At 37.5% G+C, this 11,295-nt stretch overlaps 1 long non-coding RNA gene across 1 annotated transcript; it reads right to left on the bottom strand.

Moving 5' to 3' along the window:
* Positions 1-769: 769 nt before the first annotated feature.
* On the bottom strand, positions 770-2,878 carry LOC106397510. The gene is made up of 4 exons (XR_001279743.3): positions 2,637-2,878; positions 1,979-2,418; positions 1,776-1,898; positions 770-1,233 (listed from the first exon to the last, which is right to left on the bottom strand). It is a non-coding gene; the product is annotated as an uncharacterized LOC106397510 (long non-coding RNA).
* Between the last annotated feature and the right edge of the window lie 8,417 nt (positions 2,879-11,295).

The following is an 11,295-nucleotide window of genomic DNA, read 5'->3' as shown; positions in this document are numbered from 1 at the left end:
CAATGACAAATTTTGTAATTAGTCTAGTTAAGAAAGGGTTTTTAAATATATGAGGTGAGAAAGCTTCTGGTGCTGACACATAAAAAATGACACACATGTAATAAACACATAAAGTAAAAGTTATTTATATATAATGCTCCTCAAATAATAAAAAAAAAATGTTAAAAAACGGACGTATATATGGCGAATAGTGCGCACATACGTGCCGTCTATATGTTTACAATATTTTTTTTGCTCAAAAATATGTAGTTACATAATTAATTGAAGTTGAGTCAAAAACTGAAAAACATAAAACTATATAGTTTAACCAAAGTTTTAAAAATTGTAACCCATAATTAAGAATTCACGTTTGATTCATTGTCTTCTCTGGCTACAAAGCCCTGACACCCTCACTTTGTCTTCTCTGGACATAGAGTTGTCAAAATGGGTAAACTAATCCAAACCAAACCATATCCAAATAAATCCAGTGTTCTATTTGTTATCGTTCAACCCAAACCATTTACCTAATGCTTTGGTTTAGTTTCTAATTCATTTAGATTAATGAGTTAGTGGTTTTAATGAGTTGATTCACTAGTATTATATAGTAACAATATTAAACAATAATACCATAACTCATATAACCTTTTTTGTTCTCTATAATTTATAAATTAAAAATCATAAAATTTAATACAATGGAGAAAATTGTATAAAATGCATGTTTCACAATAATATTTTCATATTCTCAGCAGTTTCATGAAATTAAAAACTAAAGCATAGTGTTATGAGATACTTTAGAAAGAAAAGATATTTGTATTGATTTGTTAACGGATCGAAATACAAGCCAGAGAGTATCTTAGGGTCTCTCTCTCCCTCATACAATTATGATCCAATCTATAGATGGCTCTCTCAATACATGCTTCTCTCATATATATAAAAGGTTCCTAGGTAGCAAACATATCACGTGGGCTGTTGGTGCCAATCTCCAGCTCACCCTCTTTATTCCCTTATTCCTCATAACCGTACTACTCAAGTGGCCTTCCTGTGCCACGTCACGCTCCTCATTTGTCGCCTTCTGCTGACTGCTTTTCTTCCTTCTCGAATACTCATAGAGTAGAGTAGAGTAAAGGAGGACGCAATGCTTCATAACTAACACATAGATTTATAAAAGACTCTTAAGACTCTCCTCTTCGTCACCAACGTAAAAGCTTACGAATCTCTTCGTACTGACAGAACCATTCTCTTCCTTACAAGTGCCTGAAACATGAAATGAGCTCAGAGTGAATCAACTTGCAAAAGCTCAAAAAAACTGTCTTGGACTGTTGTAAATAGCTACAAAGATCTGAGCACACAGCTAAGATACTATCAGAAAACAACAAGGTAATATAAGCTAAAGTACAAGAGCTTCATCAAAACTTAATGAATCTAGTGGAAGGAACAACACTTTAGCGCTTGTAAGAGAAAAAAGGTCATAGAAGCTAAAACGATGATCAAGTTTCACAATACACTAAGACCTGAAAACTAAAGCGATGATTAACTAAGTAACTTTCATACAAATAAGGTCATAGAAGCTAAAGGTTCAAGCTTCTAAAGTTTAGCTAAAGGTAGAAGCTAAACTTCCCTAAGTTTAATGGAAGACTCAAGCTCGAGCACACCATAAAACACACAAACCAGCGACAAACTACAAGTCTACAACAGTTCCATCAAACTCAATCTATCTATAAGCTAAAAAATAATACTTTGAGGGCTTGTAAGACCTCAAGTTTACAATGTTTGGATTGAAGGTTCTCAGTTCTCACCGGTGGAAGACGTTGAGGTTAATTATGGATTGGATTGAAGGTTCTCAGTTCTTTGGCTGCTTCCAGATTCTTCTACTCCATTTGGGCTTGCTCGAATAATAACCATCTCACCATCGCCATTATCTGCAATACAATTGTACTGTTAAATTCATCTCAATTCACAGCAAATAAATCATGCTAATCAACAGAAAAAATACTTTTACCTTCATCATCAAGTAGGTAACCATGTATCCAAGAACGTGTACACAATAGAGCCTGAACATTACTAGGCAACAGTCTAATTTGATACTTGCTTATAACCTGAGAACAAATACTAAACGAAGATTCAGAAGCCACTGCAGTTATAGGAATCCTAAGCACATCCATTGCCATATATGTCAGAGGGCCAAAGCTATATCTATTTTCTTTCCAATACTGCAGAACTTTCAAATTAGGATGGCTCCTCATATCTAACTTTGGATCCTCTAAGTACATATCCAAAGCTGACTTTCCTTCTGGAACATCATCTAAATCGAACAGATCCTGTATCATTTAAAGAGAAGTAATCAAAGATCATTTGAAACTTAAATGAACTTGATGATTGTCCACCATTAGCTCCACCATTTGGAAAACATTCTTCATCATTTTCCTTCACTTTTAGACACTGAAATAATGTAAGACCAAATCAGTTTTAGATACTCAAACATGTTAGTTCTCATCGACCAAAACAACCAAAAACTCCTAATAAAGAACATTGCTCCTAAACCAACATACACAGCATACAGAGCTCAGATCAGATAAAAGCAAGAAGAGAATCAGAGCTTTCTCTAAAAACATAAGCTCTACGATACAGTAAAACCCACAACGAAAACCATGGATCACCTGAAAGAAACCCTTCGATGACGAGATAGCGCAGATGGAGATGAGATCGAGCCTCCTAGATGAAGGAATGAGACCTTCGAGAGGGTCGCAGCCGAAGAGGGTGATCGAGAGGTTTGCCGCCTAAGCTTAACAAGAGAGTCGCAGTGGAAGAAGGTGAAATCGCCGGAGCTTTCGCCGCCTTTTTTTTAATCGCACGAAGAAGAAAACTAATTGAATTAAAGAGGAATGGTTTGGTTTGGGCTATTCATTAACTCGTATCAGTCCATACCATTTTAACCAACTCATGAAATCCATTTTTCCATTTTACCCAATTATCCAATAATATCCAATTTCTTGACTCATTAAATTCTAATGTATTGGTTTGGTTTGGATTGATCCACTAATTTATACCCATTTTGACATGTCTTTTTTTTTTCCGTCTGAAAAATAAGTGAAATACTTCAAGTTTGTTACAAAAGCTCGCAGATATCATGAACTCCCTAGAAACTAAAGCCAAAGGAAAAGAAACTTGAACCCACAACGGAGCAGCTTGAGCCCACAACGGGGTAGCTTACAGACTCAAACAACTACGGGTAAAAAACCTATCACCCAAACCTAGAATACCACAAACGAAAACATCTACCGACAAACCTATAACATTTCAGTGCAGATGACCTCCCTCCCAATATAGCAATCGCAGTGATCTGGACAAATCGAAGTTGCCCTCGGCCAACTGACGATTCCCTCCGCTTCAAAACCCGAAGGCTCTCAGTCTTCTCAACTTGGATCTATCGCTGCCGCCTATAGCCTGCCGAACGATATGATCGCACTAGTTACCAATAACCAAGACTTCACAACCCGACAAGTAAGACCGCTTCACGATCCAATCAACTTTCGGATACGGTTTGAACGCACTCTCTGACGTCACTTAAGACCTAGATAGAAGCCTCCCAAACACCTTCACACAAACAAGCCTCGTCGATTTATTCCCATAACAAATGCATTCGAGAACAGATCACATCAAGGAGAAATCACAAAACCGCCAACTGAAAGAGAATTCTGCAACTGAAATTGTCATAACGGCTGCCAGGCCCCAAAATTCTAATCAAAAGAGAACCAACAACAACACTCACTAGCCAAAGATTTCCAATCCAAGCCAACCCATTGGTCATGCAATACGAATGCAACAGGTGCACATGCACCATGTATCCACAGATTCCACGCACAACCCATTTTGAACTGAGAACAAGGCATCAGCGAACATCATCACAAACCCCATACACAAAATAGACCATACAAGTCCGACTAGAAAGAGCGAGCCTTAGCGATAACAATGAGACCACTAACCCAAGTTTCCAGCGGTAATGTTCTACTCACCGGACTGAAATGGAATTGTCGCCAGTGCTGGGATGCTGAGCTTCACCACGAACACCAGCAAAGCTCACTCCTCTGACTGTCGACTCCAACAGCGTGAGTCTTTGTGGCGAGTCTCTGAGAACCGGAGGAGACAACACTATCCACCACGATTAAACCACTCCTCCAAAGTAATGAGTTCTCACATCTAACGCTTCTCAATCAACTTCCATCCTTTTCTCGGAGAATCTCACTGCCGCCGCATCAGGAAAGAGAACTAAAGTGGAGGAGACGTCTTACCGGTCCACGCGCCATCGCCCTGAGGGAGTCACCATAGATCTGAAAATGAAAAAAAAGATCTGGTTCTTCCCTCAACTCTAAAAGCCGACTCTCTCCTCACCCATAGCCTCACTGATCTCACCGATGCTCCCACTGATCTCACCGATGCTCTAGAGAAGTCAGAAACCAAGAGCCGTCAAGACTAATCGCATCTTTGGTTAAGTCTCAAACAAATCCAGAACTGCAAGTATGTCGATCTAGAAGAGAACAGGGAGGAAAAGAGCAAAGGAAAAAGGAGAATAAGGGAAAGAGGAGACCTCCGGCTCCGGCAACGGCCGGACCGGAGAAAGGGATTTGGTCTTAGGGTTCTTCTTCCTTGTCGCCGACGAGCTAGTTGCCCCATTTTGACATGTCTATCTGGACATGTATGTTTTGTTTTTAAAAATTATATAATACTTTTTTTTGTCGGCTACCCATGTCAGCTAGATCAAGTTAAAAATTATATAATACTTAGACTACCCATAATGAGAGTGTTAAAACCCACTTTCACCGGTTGAAGAGTATGCCGTGAGGGTGTTGAATTTATGTGCTAATCTACATATGTTCAACAGGCGTTGGAATGTTTCAAAGGTTGAAAAAAAATTGTGGTCCACCGAAGCTATATGTCGTGCCGTGAGTGGATAGAAATGTTGAGGGCGTGCACGCACGCGTGCGGGGTTACACATTTTTTTTTAGTTCAGAATAAAATTTAAATGATGTGCTCTCATTGGCTGTGCAGATTTCCTTTGATTTTTATCCTCACACAATAATTCGAACCCGTTTATTTTATAATAAAACTATTAAAAAAATTTATATAAAAATTCAAGGTTTTTTTATCTATAAATAGAGACTACTCTCGTTTCGTTTGGATACAGAAAACAAAACATCATTTTCATTATAATCAACTATTTTAGTGTTTTAAACCTTTTTTTTTTGTTAAATGGATCTCAATAATAATCCTTTCAACACCCAAAACTCTTCTAATTTTCCGTTTAAATTCCAAAATCCCAACAATTATCAATTTCAAAACCAAACTTCCAACCAACCCCAAAATATACCAAATTATGGTTTCTCACTAAATTTCTACATGCCATCATCTGTTCCGAATTATCCTCTAAATTACGTATCAATGATGCACTATTTTTCTCAAACACCTCCACTTTCTTCTACTCCAGCGGGTGATGAAAATGTTCCGAGAGCAACGGAATTTCCCAAATTTTCTACCCAAATAGCTCTTGGTGGCATGATTGGTGCTAGAGAACCCATTCCCAACGCAAATGCAGATGAATCAGCTCAAGCTTGCCGTAGAAGCCCTACGTGGATCAACGATCAAAATTTGGTGCTACTTAGTGGATGGATTAAATATGTAACATACATCATTGTTGGCAAGAACCAGAAAAGCGAAGCATACTGGAGTAAAATTTCTGAGTACTGTAATGAGCATTGCTCATTTGATCCTCCCCATGATGGAGCTTCATGAAGAAATCATTTCAACTATATGTAACAAAGCAGATGGTCGGAGAATGATGTATTGGCAAAGGCGCACAAATTATATTTAGGTGGTAAGAATGAACATTTCAATGTAATGTCGGAGTGACTTGTTGTTCGTCATCAACCGCGTTATGATAGTCAAATAGGAGGAAATATTGGCTCTACAAGTAGAATATCTAAGAGATCCCGAGATAGTGATGCCAGTGATTCGAACTCTGTAGGATTAAACTCCGTAGGATCCAGTGCTCGTCCAATGGGGAGAGAGGCAGCAAAAAAAAAGGCAAAAAGAAAAGCAAAGGCACAACTTTAGAAGTGGTCAACGAAGAGTGGAATGAATACAAACAATACAAAGAGCAAGAATTACAGCGACTGGACAAAATAGCCAAGAGACAAGAGGAGGCAAATTAATTGATGAAAGAAAAGACTGAAAAAAAAAGATGTTTTGAAGCTAAGTGAAAAAGAACATCTTGATGACAAAAACAAACAGCTGTTAGAGAAGTTGAGCCACGATCTATTTGGAAATTAATTGATGTTAAGTTTAAGTTTGTATTTTAATAATGTCTGTTTGTTTTTTATTTTATTTTTAATGTTCGTTTGTTTAATAATGTGTGTATGTGTTTTTTTCTTCAATAATTTTTGTTTGTTTTTTTTTTAATAATGTGTGTTTGTTTTTTTCTTCTTTAATAATGTTTGTTTGTTTTTTTCGTCTTTAATAATGTGTGTCCTTTTTTACTTTAATAATTTTTGTTTTTATGTAATCCGTGACTTTTTGATTTTGTAAGAGAATCCAATCGTTATCTATTATTTATGCCAATTGAATGTTTGTTTGGAATCCATAATTTCCAGCCACTCAGTTTTTTTTATAAATGGAAACTCATTTTTCTATAGATGTACCAATAACAAAAATTTCATCTTACTAAAAATATCAATGGATCCATCAGAATTTCCTTTTGATATTATTGATATTGAATCTTACAAAAACAGTGTGAGCTTGAAGAGAGGTATATCGTAAACCGGTTCAGATAGTGCCAGAAATAATTGAGGAATACTATGCATCTCGTAGCAAGAGAAAACACTTAAAGAGAGATCATGTAGCAGTGAATCAAATGCTGATTGATGACTACATTGCCAATCAACCTACATATGATGAACAAATGTTTCGTCATCGATTCCGGATGCGAAAATATGTTTTTCTTCGGATCGTTTGAGACCTATCAAGCAGTGACAACTATTTCACCAAAGAGTCGACACAGCTAATAAAGAAGGCATTTATCCATTAGCAAAATGTTGTACTGCCATGCGAATGTTAGCGTATGGTGTTGTTGCCGATGCGATCGACGAATATATCAAAATCGGAGGTACTACATTGTAGATCCTAAAATCTACATGAAGTATTTGATAGTGACCGAGAGTTTAATATATGGAAGAAAAGATGATGTAGGCAACGATATCTTTAAAAAATAACGATGTAATCAGATTCCAGTAGGCAATGATGGATTTTATTGATGAACAAGGTCGAATACAATTAATGAAATGAGATCGAACGTTACAAATGAGATCGACAAGAGAACATACTTAAAGCTAGGTCAAAACAAGGCCGGAGTATAGGTGTAGATCTCTCTAGGATTTTCAACGTGTCCTTTCTTTGTGTCCATCGATCTCTTCTTATAGTGGGTAGACTCTGCAATCTCCACAACCGCTCTGCGATCTCCGGCTCCTTGAATTGATCTCTTCTTGCTCGTCGGAGTCGGGTCGGGCTTCTTCGTTGGTCGTGTGGCCCAAGTCATTTAGGCCTATTTACCTAGTTGACCGAAATTGGGTCCAACATACATCATTGGAGTGCTTGCGTCGATTTTGTAAGGGAATCATACGGTTGTATGAGCAAAAGTATCTCAGAGCTCCAACTGAAGATGACTTGCAAAAAATTTGCATGTCAGTGGGATGGGGGGATTTTCAGGGATGATCGGGAGTATTGATTGCATGCATTGAAAATTGAAAAATTGTCCACCAGCATTGGAATGTCAGTTTACTCGGAGAGATAAGAGAACCACTACTGTTATACTTGAAGCAGTTGCATCTCATGATATATAGATTTGGCATGCATTTTTTGGATGTCCGGGAACATTAAACGATGTAAATGTTTTAGATCGTTCTCCGGTGTTTGATGATGTTGAACAAGGTAATACTCCAAGAGTGATTTTTTTTTTTGTAAACCAACATCCATATGACATGACATACTATCTAGCTGATGGTATCTATCCTTCTTATCCAACTTTCATCAAATCCATATGACTTCCTCAAAGTGAACCAGACAAGTTATTTGCAAAATATCAAGAAGGGTGTCGGAAGGACATCGAGCGTGCATTTGGAGTGTTACAGGCTCGATTTAAAATAATTCGTGAACCATCTCGCATGTGGGAAATATCGGATATGGCTATCATCATGTGATCATGTATCATATTGCATATTATGATTGTTGAGGATGAATGAGATACATATGCTCAGCATCTGAGGCAAGTGGTTCGAGTACACCATAACCATTTTCTACTGAGGTGCTACCAGCATTTGCAAATCATGTGTGTGCTAGATCTGAATTATGTGATTCAAATGTACGAATTGTAATCAGATCTAGTCAAATACATATGGACAAAATTTGGAATGTTTCATGGTTAAAATAATTTAAATTTATGTGTGTGCTTTAAGAGTTTTATTGTTTGTGAAGTGAGTCTATTGTACTATTTAAGTTATGTATTTTTATTTTGTGCATGTTTAAAATTTCTTAATAATGTGTGTTTGTATCGTATGTATTTCAAGTTTCTTAATTTTATTTGTTTTAATAATATTAAGTTTTCTACTTTTGAAAATAAAATTAGGGAAATATATAACTTAAAAATGAAGATGTTCTTAATTTTTTTTAAATAGTATTAATTTTTGTATTATTAAAAAGTAAGTTAAGTAAGATGTTGTTTTAGTTTTTTAGGTTAATTATAATAAAATTATAAATATGTATTTATTATGTTGTAAAAATAAAAATATAAATTAAAAGTTGTAGGGTAGGGTGTTGAATTTTTTAAAACAAAATATTGTAGAGGTTTAGAATGAAATGAATGTTGACTAAATGTGGTAGAAGAGAGAAAATATGATGTAGAATGTTAAAAGGTGAAAAATATAGTGTTGAATATGGGAAGGATGTTGAAACCTTTGTATATGATCTTCTTTTCTTTATCAACTCCTTTGTACATGGTCTTATAAGTATATTTGTTGGTATGCAGTCTCATTAGCAGTGTTAAATGCTGAGTGGAATCTTTTTATAATTTATAGTGTTAATTAGAATAGTTGCAATATACGATCAGTTATTTCTTACAGCAAATTTGTTTTTTCAAATCCTGCAAAAAAATATCATTCAAGGATTTTGGTATGGCTGGATAATGTGCAAATTCAAATATGAAATAAGCAAAATCTTTAAATACTTTACTATTGAAAGCCTTATATTTATTTACCATTAATATTTTTATTTTCATATTAATCATCATAAGTTATATATCTATTATGTCCGCTTAGACTCCGTTTAAGTGTCTGCATATACGGCTATACGCTAGACGATGGATCACTTCACAACGAGCGTATCACACATTTTAGAACACTGTTTCAGCTGCATTAAAGCTCCGAATGGTAACAGTAGTTTGACCGGTGCGGGACAAGCGGATAAAATAGTGCGGTGCGGTTTAAAGGCGGTTTATGCTAACAAAACACATACTACGGGACAAGAGCGGTTCGTCTAAAAGAAGTGGTTCAAAACAATATGTGAATGGGGACCAAAGTAATAGATAGTGCGGGACGTGTTGGGATCAAAATCGGTCATGACATAATCAATGTCTGAAAGTCCGTAAAAATCGGCATGAAGGTTTTTACGAAAAATAAATGTTGGGGTCAAAAACGGTTACGACGAAGTTAACGTCCAAATCTCCGCAAAATACAAGTATGTCTTTCTGCAACAAATCGTGCTCGGCCAAGAGAACGTCACAACGTATGTTCTTGAAATAAAGCTTCATTCGAATTCTATTTGGATCAAACATAAGCCGTCAGAAACATACCCAAACCGGCTACGGATGGGTTCGAGTATGACGATCGGAACACGGACAAACCAAGCTCGGTCATTACGCAACTACCGTACATGCATGCTATTCGCTTGCTACGCAGCGACCGAGCTCGAGCCAAGCTCGGTCGCTACGTAGTGACCGAGCGACCGACCGAGCTCGAGCCAAGCTCGGTCGCTGCGTCCGTCCCGCTCGGTCGCTACATAGCGACCAAGCTCGAGCCAAGCTTGGTCGCTACATAGTGACCGAGCGTGCGTTCTGTTCGGTCGCTACGTAGCAACCGAGCTCTTCCGAAACGTCAATACGACACTAGTCCATGCATTCTCGTCTACCCTATGATGCTATCTCCCGAAGACTGTAGCGAACTCATTTCATGTTTTCCGCCATTCTAAGTAATCAATCAAACTTTGCGGTAAAAACCGCGGAAAGTTTGTTCTTTATCGAAAAAAACTGTAATAAACGTTTCGAGTCAGAAGACGGCCCAAAGGGACCTCAGACATAACTCGAGGCCCAACTTACGATTTCTTAACCAACAGCCCATAAGCCGCATGATGGTTTACGTTTGGTACACAAGAAAAGATAAATTTCAAGTTTCCGCGGATAAATACGAAATTTTGAAGATAATTACGAAGATCAGAAAAAATGGAATATCTCCATTTTTATGCTATGACGGCTTAATGGCAGAAGAGGTAAAGCGTAAACCGACCTAGGAGCGAGTATATAAGGAGTCTTAGGCGAGAGGCATGGGGGGAGAATTTTCAGAGCAAACTTATCACTTAGAGCAATTAGGCAACATTCCGTTTTTGTTATTTCGAGCTGCGACTCAACTAGGTTTTGCAGTCTTAGGTTGTTCGAACTAGGAATCTCGCCGACAGCTCTCATAGCCGAGGCTTCTACCTTGTTGTAACGCTCATACGCGAATTCGGAATAAAACTCCTTTTGCTCTCTTTTTACGATTTCATATACTTTATCGTTGTTACCTCGTGTTCTGATTGCTTAGCGTGTGGTATTAGCAGATATTTGAGACCTCTGGGAAATTAGGGTTCTCCTACTTTCCTTATTGAAACGGAAATCGACAGTGTGAATTTCGGTTCCCAAAGTTTGGTGCTAGAAGGAGGGGGGTACGGATCAATACAACTCTCAGCCACAAAATGCTTGATCAAAACAATGTCTGGAAATACGAAAGACTAAATCGTAGTTCGCAACAACGCTGGTAAGACAACTTCATCCGCCACTGCGCCTATGGCCAACGCTTACGCAAACGCCATAGTGCCTAAAAAAAACGAAAAAAAACTAGCCGCGACTTTTCGCCAACAGGAAGTGCTACAAAACGAGCTTGCGATTTCTCTGTCTAAACATAAAGGAAAATGATAAAATTTATCAAATCTCGTAAGTTTGGCTCATTTCCGAGCTAAAAAAGT

This window comes from Brassica napus, chromosome C5 (assembly GCF_020379485.1).
Source record: "Brassica napus cultivar Da-Ae chromosome C5, Da-Ae, whole genome shotgun sequence".
NCBI classification, from domain to species: domain Eukaryota; kingdom Viridiplantae; phylum Streptophyta; class Magnoliopsida; order Brassicales; family Brassicaceae; genus Brassica; species Brassica napus.
The sequence above is the reverse complement of the archived record's forward strand: the minus strand, read 5'-3'. Positions and strand labels throughout refer to the sequence as shown.